Genomic DNA, 9,733 nt, shown 5'->3' with positions numbered 1-9,733 from the left:
GCATTTTTGTGCTGGCTTTTGGAGTGATTAGGAGCATTCGCGGTTTTTACAATATATGAAGAAAAAAAAAACAAAGCTAAACAAAAAAAAAAAACACACCAATGATAGCATTTTTGTGCTGGCTTTTAGTAGCGATTAGGAGCATTCGCGGTTTTTTAGTGTTTTTACAATATATGAAGAAAAAAAAAGCTGTTAGGAGCATTTAGAAGTGTTTTGTGGTTTTTTTCCTGCTAAGAAAATGCTCCCCAAATTTTATTTCAGCTCCTGGTGAAGCTTGAAAAAGGCTTCTAGCATAAAAGAGTGTGCATGATCACAGAGGGTAACACTATTAGCTTCTAAAAGGCTAATAAATAAATAAAACGCTCATAATAGCTTCTAAGAGCTTTAAAGAAAAAAAAAAAAAAACACGTGCGTGGAGCCTAAAAATGGAGATTAATAAGCACATGATTGTTAGAAACTTTTTAATGCGTTCCATTAAAGTAATGGCAGCAAAACTTTCTAACAAGTCCTTATTCATGTCAAAAACTTTCAAAAATATTGTCAGTGCCCACAGTCATACTGGTGCGATTTGGGAATTGACATTTTAATGAATGTGAATGTCAATGATTTAACATTTGCGATTTGCTGCAGCGCGATTTCTAAAGTAGTTCTTGCATTACTTTTTCCTGCAGTTTTGTTGCGATTTCACATACATAGAATATAATGGAAATCGCACTGCAAATTGCAAGAAATAGTTGAAAAATCTTCACAAGTAGCAATAAAGTCTTCATAAATCGCGCTGAAACTGCACACATCACGCAATTTTAAATCACAGTGGTGTGACCGGTGACTAAAGCTTGCGGTGGAGTTGCAGGACTATACAAATAGATAGATATATCTCTTTCTATATCTATCTCTCTCTCAATCACACACATACAATACAATCTGTAGGTGGCTTGGCAGTAATTTTGAAATTCTACTTATGACAGTCATAAAAATACGGAAACAACAAGCATGTAAAATCAAAAAATAAAATTCAGGCAAACACAACAACTTTTATACACTCACTGAAAATAAAACCATATAAAACTGAAACCTATAAAGTGCAATAAATAAATATATGATAGATAGCGATTTTTTTTCTTTTTTACAAAAGCAGAACCATCAATACTTGCCATCACAGTTTATATGCCATCATCCTGTAATGAGTCAGATCCTGTAACAACAAAAATAAAAATAAAAAACACCATACATAGAGCAATGTTAATTGCTAGATAAAAATAGAACAGCATTATACAAGAAGCAATATTTGTTTTCTGTACAGCAGCTACAGCAGGATGGAGACATTTCTAAAACAAAGCCCACAAACAACCACATTAAGTACCTCCATTGCATGTTAATGCCTAGCAGGAATCCAGTCACTGATGAGGACTATTGGAAAAGGAAGACAATCCCATCTCACAAAGAAAAAAAAAAAAAAAAAAATGTATTTTTGTGCAGAAAAAAAAACAAAAAAAAAACAAACACATTCAGCCTGCTATCAAATGAATGCATTGCTGTACTACCTGCTTTTCAAAAGGGACTATCTCCTTTAAGACAGAAACGGTCTATTGACAATACATTAATACAAAATCGGTCATTTAGTATTCTGCCAGCGCTTGGCTTATATCCCAGACAGCCTTTCACTAGCTTGTATGCCTATCGTCAAAACCTAATCTAATTTTTTTTTTTTTATTCCGGCACACAGATGGGTACAAGCAGTTGGTCCAAAATGCCCAAAACACAGATAAAACTGGAGGAGGGGGGGGGGGAAAAATGGCACTGGGACAAAAATCTGAAGCCGCTTAAAGGCGCTGGCACCAGGCCTATAGAGATCAGACTCCAGTTTCTGCAAACTGAGAAAAAAATTCTGCAGGGAGACGATGACACAAAATAAACCCCACGCCGATCCAAGAATGCTTTTGGCATTTGTATTGTTTTCTCATTTTGCTCGTAGGAACATTTTCCTCCAGCTACGGCACAATGGCATTGGTGCGTAAGCGAGGCTTGGCGTCCAAAAAGGGCTGGTGAAAACCGACGATGTTGGATCACTTCGCCGAGTCAAAGTACGTCACTGGCTGAGCTGAGCAGAGAAAGCACCATACGCAGGACAATCTGGTACATGAATGGCTAGCGCTTCCGAGATTATTGTATGGTGTTCAGACTGGCAGCTTCCTTAGGGGGGTGGGTGGAAACAGCACAGCCATGAAGGGCAAGGCTTCACGATCGTTTCTGACCTACCCACCCTGCACAGAGGACACACCGCGCCAAAAAGGTAATAACGCGAGGCCTGGAGATTATTAAATGACTTGGGTCTTGGGCAGCAAATTTATATTTTTCCTTCCCGTTTTGCTTATCTTGTGGCGGTTTGAAGACTGGCACTGACAGATTAGAAACAATGACACAAAACTGCCAAATTAAAATAAAATCGAATAAAGCTTCTTGTTTCTGGGTCTAAAGTGGAACTACACTGCATCTGAGCACTAAAAACCAAAAAGGCTATTTAATCCATTTTTAATATTTAAAACAAACTCTCCCATCTATGTCTCCATGCTTTATTTTGCTGAGAAATCACTTTGAAAAACACCCCCTAGCATTTCTTGCTGTGGCCATCTTGAGTAAGGGCAGAGGATTCATGTGGTATTTACTTCCTGGAATCCACCTGCCCTTAGCTCAGGCATAGAGGCGTACTTAGCTGAGAAAACCTCTCCTAAAGAATCCTGGGATGGATGACATAATTTGCCTAGGCATAAAAACCAGGAAGTAACTGATGGTTAAAAATAAATAAAAGTACAGTAAATATTAAAAAAAAAAAAACTTACCTTCCTTTCTATATACTAATGCTGGCAACATAAAGATTAAAAATAGTCATTGTTGATTGAGAGAGTGAAGCTTTAAAGTGATAATAAAGCTTCATTTTTTTTCCCTAACAAACAAGCCATACTTACCTGCTCTGTGTTGTAAAGAGCAGCCCCGATCCTTCTATTCTCGGGTCCCTCGCTGGCACTCCCGGCTCCTGCCCCCCTGTCCAGTGCCCTCATAGAAAGAAATTTTCAGCGGGGGCACTCATGTGGACTCACTCCTGAGCTTCTCTGTCTACATCTATTGAAACCGACAAGATGGCTCCCCCCCCTCTGTTAGTGGATTTGATTAACAGGAGTGGGAGCCAAAGTGAGGAGGGACAGAGCCGAGAGAGCCACAGCACTGGATCGTGATGGGGCTCGGGTATGAGGGGTGAGGGGGGTCTCGACACAGAAGGTTTTTTTACCTTAATGTAAAGAATGAATTAAGGGGGAAAAAAAAAAAAAAAAAAACCTTGATGCTTTAGAATCACTTTAGAAAAACTACGTTCTGAGCTTTTCATTATAAGCACATTGTATATTATCAGTAGTAGTACATGTTTGTGCTTTATGTACACAGAAGTTAGTGTGAAGTCTATTTAAAGGGACATAGAAACTTGGAGCCTGAGTTCACACTATGCGGTGCGGGACACCGAATGTAACTCGCACAGAAATCGCACCACATTCCTGTGCAAATTAAATGCAAATGTCTGTATGGTGTGATTTGAGCCATTTTGTATGGCTCAAATTGCATCACATCTACACCAAAAAGATGCAGGACCCTTTTTTAAAACCTGGGTGTTCTCATCCATGCGATGCGATTTCTGGCGATCGCATTGCATTTTGCGATCTGTTTTGGGGGGTCATTAATTTATCATTGACACCCACACCAGATTGCATGAAAACGATGCGATTGCAATGCGGTGTGGGAAACGCACAAAATTTGCAGTGGTTCACGCACTGCATTGGTGTGAACCCGGGCTGAAGCGGATTGGTTTCTGTGCACAGCTGCACAAAATTTTGCACTCTCCAGTTTTAGGCTAGGTTCACATATGTGCGGGAGGTGCCGCTGCGGATCTGCACAAAAATCCGTGCAGCCGCACCATCCGCACAGAAGAATGCAGACCCGCGGGCGGGTGCCATTAGATCTAATGGCACGCTGCCCGCACTGGAAATCGCAACAGGACTGGGAACCGAGGTTCCCGTGCGGGCTGCGGTTTCCAAAGAAGTGCAGGGACTTCTTCCCTGCGTGTCCCAGGCACGGGAGTCCAGTCAAATAATGGGCTCTCTTGTGCTCGCGCAAAACGCGGTCCACAGGAACGCGGATATGTGAACCAGGGGTAAGTAAATAAGCCCCATTTAATTCTGACAGCCCACCTCCTGTAAGTTACACTCCTCAATCCACACCATCTCCCCACTATAAGGGGTATCAGAGCTTACCCACATGGATGATGTCACTGCTCCTTTCCACATAATGTTCAGGCCTGTTGATTGGCCACTCAGGCCCCATACACTATCACATAAGAGGTCACATGCTCCTCCATACACAGAAGCACCCCTCAGCACCCCCTTAGAGCAATGGAACAAGGGCTTTCACAGAGCAGGGAAGCAGATTGGTGGAGGGGAGGTTTAGGCCATCAACAGACACTTTCATTTTCACCTTAATGGGGGAAGTAACAGCATCTCCGCTGCGCTTAGAAAAAATTAATAGATAAGCAGCCAGCACTAAGGATTATGAAACCAAAACAATATTGTAAAAAGTGCAGTGCTAAGTAGTCCAATGCATCTATAATTACTTCAAAACAATACGCTTGTATAAAACTCAATCAAAATTATACAGAAAAAAAGTGCAAACACCTAATTCAAAATGTAGTGAAATCGCATAATAATGTCCCCATGAAATTGAAAAAAAAAATAAAAAATATATACACACATGAAGTGTCCAACAAAAGTAAAATTCACAGAGGATCAAAGTAGAAAATGTGATAAAAAATTATGTTCACAGACAGAAAATAGGAGCCTTCACTGTAGATCTTCCACCAGTCAAAAAGGAAAGCTTCCACCAGACACCGCAGTGTGTGCAAGTGCACCTTACCAAATATTCTGACCACCAATAAAGGAATGACGTGTGTTTAAAGCTCAATACCGGGATGCTGCTGGATCTCAGACAACTCTCCCCACAAACCGCTCCAAATGATGTCCGTAGTGTTAAAGATAGAAAACAGAAACTCTCATGGTGTAGTAAAACCAACCTCTAATTTAATAAAGGTTCAAAACACCCACATTCTGCAAGAGCCTCACAGGCAATACCGCATAGAGAAAGGTCATAAAATCCAATCCTCCGCTGGCAAAATCCTCTGGGGGAGGAGCCAGGAGCGTCGATGAGGAACCCGAGAAGAGGAAAACCGGGTATGCTTTGTGCACAAAGCAGGCAAGTATGACATGGTTGTTATTTTAATTAAAAAAAAATAAACATTTACAACCACTAAGTTTTTTTGTTTACACTAATGCATTCTCTGCATTAAGGTGAAAAAATGCTTCTGTGTCACAGGATCTCCCCGCAACACTTACATGAGCCTGACCTCGATCCAGCACTGTGCCCGAGAACAGCGGCTCTCTTCCTCTTCACAGAGCACATTGCTGTCATTCCCATTCTGTGACAAAGTGGGAAAGGGAGGGGGGAGCCACACTGTGTCTATAGACGCAGGCAGTGTGGCTCAGGATCAAGTTTCACCAATACCCCCCATAGGATTCAGCTTCCTTTGGGGGCACTTGAAGAGGTGGAGCTAGACGAGCCGCTGGGGGGCACAGAAAAGAAGTATTGGGGCTAAAGAAGTAAATCAAAAAAAAGACAAAAAAAAAAAAAAGTTTACAATCTTAACTGCTTCCCCGCCTCCCTATAGCAGATATACTGCTACAGGGCAGCAGAGGTGCACAAAATCACATATATATACGTGATTTTGCACTTCCTGGTAGGGGGCGTGCACACGTCCTGCCCGTTCCGCCATTCACGGCTGTCAATCACCAGGTCCCGGCAGGTGATTACCGAGGATCTCCAACGGGGAAGAGGGCTGCTTTACTAACAGTCCTCCTCCCTATCGGCTCGGGCACACTACTCCCCCTAGTAAAACACACAGTTAACCCTTTACTCGCCCCTCATGTTAACCCCTTCCTGCCTAGTGCCATTATTACAGTGTCAGTGCTTTTTTTTTTTTTAATTACTGACCACTGTATTGGTGTCACTGGGGATGTCATTGACAGCAAGTCTGTTCCCCCCAGTGTCAGAATGCCCGCCGCAGTCCCGCTATAAGTCGCTGACCGTCACCATTATTAGTAAATAAAATAAAGTTCCAGTATCTATACCAACATTTGTAAATGCTATTACTTTCACGTAAGCCAATTTACAAGTATTGGGATTTTTTTTAGCAAAGACATGTCACAGAATACATTTTGGCCTAAATTTATGACGAAATTAGATTTTTTACATTTTTTTACTGGACATGTTTAATAGCAAAAAGTCAAAAATATAGTTTCTCAAAATTGTCCGTCTTTTTTTTTTTTTATAGTGCAAAAAATAAAAACCGCATTAGGTGATCAAATACCACCAAAAGTACGCTCCATTTGTGGGAAAAAAGGATGTAAATTTCTTTTGGGTGCAGTGTTGCATGGCCGCGCAATTGTCAGTTAAAGTGAAGCAACACAGTAACGTAAAAAATGGCCTGGTCAGGAAAAGGGGTAAATCCTCAGGAAGGCAAGTGGTAAAAGACAATAGGGGAGCATGGAAACTTTATATTTTATATATTTGACATGTTAAAAGATGGACAGCCTTGGCATTCAGCAGAATACCGTAAACGCTTGTATGCCGCAACACAGGGTGGATAAAAATCAATGATTTTTTTTAAAAAAAAATTGAAAAAAAAACGGATTTGTTTTATTTAAATCGGATTTTTTTGAATAAAATGCTTTTTGAGGAAAATATATTACCATCCAAAGGTTATTCCATCATGAAATAAAGATTCGTTTTTTAATTATGTAGAATAAGGCTGTATATGTTTAATTTTTTTGGTAAATAAATTCCATGAATCCATTCACAATGTCATGCTCTTCCAGAGGTTTTTGTAAGATTATTGGGCAGTTTCTATGCCTACAAGATATTATCACAGATGCTTGGTTTACTTTTGCAGTTCTCAAAACTGAATTTGACTCAGCGGAGATCACATGCCTCTTCTTCACAGCAAAAATGTTATAACATGAACAGAGTTAAGAAAAAGACCTTAATCCTAACTTCTACAAACCTATGAATACAGAATCAACCCCTTCAGTGCTAAGTTTCAAGAAGTTCAGGGAATAGAATAGAAACAATATTTTTCTGATTTGGAGTGGAATAGATCTGCACAAGAAGAAAGTGAAACTAAGTGTGAGGAGGAAGGGGCTGACAGTCTAAGTTTCTTAAAATATATATATTTTGTTTAGCCAAATTAGTTGACAAACATGGATGTTTGTTTAAGCAAATCACATATGCTGGAATGTTATTGTTTCAGTTGAATAAATCTATTTAAATTGTTATTATTAAGGTTATTTTTCTCCTTCCTAAGTACAACAGAAAAGTTGTCCAAATATGAATGATTAACCTATTAAACTGGGGATAAAAAATATGAAAAGTTGTTATTCTAAAAATCTTCATCTACTTGTATATTAAAGTTATACCAGCAAGAATTAGTCTTTATGTAGAAAACTAGGATTTAAATCAAGCCTTACTGACTAGTGATTTAAATCAGTTTAAATTAAATCAAATCCACCCTGCCGCAACAACATTTAGCATCATGACAAGGTATAACCTAGACCCCAAAAAGGCAGCTTGCTAAAGTGGATTCTACAATGCCATCCAATGGCCTCTTCTGCATACATCACATACTAGCTTGACATAGGGATTCCCTGACAAACAGCTGTGTTGATAGAAAGTGAAATCAGAAAAACAAGAGCACTAATACACATGAATTCTGCACAATTGTCCCTAGAGATACAACATGCAGATAATTCAAGATGACAAGTAACTAAATCAAATGTCTTTACTATAAACCAATTAGGACTCATAGGCTTCATATGAAAGCTTAGTTTATTGCCGTCAACCCACCAGATTGTAAACATGTCTGCAAATCTCCCTTCATGCAAAAGTACGGATTCCCTTCTGCACAAAAAACACTGAGGGCCGGTTCACACCATAGAAACGCAGTCCAGATGTGTTCTGGATGCGCATTTTTGCGATGTGTTTGACGCGTTCCAGTTAATTTTTTCCACCTCTTTCTTCAATTTAAATATGAACATGTGCATTCCAATGCGTTTTACCGTGTTCCAGTCTGTGCAGTAAAAATGCATCCTGTTCTACTTTTTTTTCTGCATCCACAACGCACTGAAACTGCAAGCACTGATGCGAACTATGACATTGGCAACCATATAGCCTACCTCTGGTGCGTTTTGGATCCGGAAAAAAAAAAGCACACTGAAAACGCATGTAGTGTAAACTGGCTCGGAGTATCTATCTTTCCAGATTACACAGATCACAAACAAGATATCAAAGTAAGTTTCACAAACCTGTTGCAGTGGCCAAATATCCTAAAGACTAATAAACCGATGCAAAAATAAGATGCGATTCATCAACACAGACAATGGAAAGTTCGCTAGGTAGTGGCATTATCTTATTTAAAAATCATCATCTTAGAAACCAATCCTGACTAAACATTACATGGAGAACAGGTCGGAGTGCTGGCTGGCTCTCTGCAGCTATTAATTATTCAGCTTTCTGAATAGTAAATCAGTATAAAATCTAGCTAGCAGAGTGTGAGGTCATCAGCCACAGACACTCCAGCCATCACTGATGTTTTTACAGTGCAAGTGTCTTCCAGTCATTCTACTGCCCAATCAATTCCACAACTTCAATTCCTGCACTTATCAGCCCTTCCCCTTCTGACAAGAAAACAATACCTGTGACGTGAAGCATCCCACTCTTCCCAAACCTGGTGCTTTGCTTCCCTCCGAGCAGATCGCCCCTGGAATTCACCTTCTCTGGAATGCACAGCCTTCAAGACAAGACACAGAGGATGTAAAATATTTAACAGCAAGCAGTGAAGTAACACAACCCTACATATACAATGCACAGTGATGTGTGGGTGACTTTATACATTGTACGGTGGGAAGAAACCATCATTCTATGATCACCGAAGCACAACCTACACAGAACCTAAAGCTGCCCCCACCCACTGAAATCTAGGGAAGAGCCCTGAAGCAGTCATTGAGGGCTGCTCTGCATGAAGGCCGATAGCAGTGCACACAAACCCTAATGCAAACTACGAGGCTTTGTAGAACAGAACAGTGGCTGAACGTCATCAATTCACTAATCCGATGAAAGTCAGGTTTCAGAATTCGGATCCTACTTTTATAACTGCATTTAAAGCAAGTATTGAGACTGAACTACATGTTGCGTTGCATACACCCCTCCGTTGCACAAATCTGGCCCCCCCCACCACTTCGTTTTCGTTTTTTTTCTATTAAAGATCTGGCCCACCCTTCCGTACACATCAGTTGCCTAGGCAAATGACTTGCACTTTGCCTCCTGGAATATGTATGTCACATATGGCTGTGAAAAGAGGAGGGGGCGGGGCCTAGTGGCATGTCATCAGAGAACTGCCAGCTAAACCAGGAAGTTCCGGCAACTTCACCAAAGAAGCTGATGGCACAAACTGATCGGGGCCAGAAGAGAAACAGATCTCAGCGGGACAACGCTCAGGCTGCTGGGCAGGTGAGTACCCTAACTGTGCAGGACTGGCAACAAGATAAGAGGGGGAGGAGGGGGGGGGGGGGGAGGAGGAGGGGAGGGG

General features: G+C 40.8%; 1 long non-coding RNA gene across 1 annotated transcript in view; it reads right to left on the bottom strand.

Annotated features, from left to right (window-relative positions):
• Nucleotides 1–1,142: 1,142 nt before the first annotated feature.
• Nucleotides 1,143–9,733, bottom strand: part of LOC149461098 (uncharacterized) — a 20,774-nt gene continuing 12,183 nt past the window's right edge. The window contains exons 2-3 of the long non-coding RNA XR_016312951.1: nucleotides 8,841–8,935; nucleotides 1,143–1,195 (exon numbers count right to left, since the gene is read on the bottom strand). This is a non-coding gene — a long non-coding RNA (uncharacterized LOC149461098). The remainder of the gene's footprint in view (nucleotides 1,196–8,840; nucleotides 8,936–9,733) is intronic.

This window comes from Staurois parvus, unplaced genomic scaffold, assembly GCF_062004578.1.
Source record: "Staurois parvus isolate SC_StPar_1 unplaced genomic scaffold, SC_StPar_1.0 ptg000209l, whole genome shotgun sequence".
Classification (NCBI taxonomy): Eukaryota; Metazoa; Chordata; class Amphibia; order Anura; family Ranidae; genus Staurois; species Staurois parvus.
Note: the sequence above shows the minus strand (reverse complement) of the source record. Positions and strands in the feature narration are given on the sequence as shown.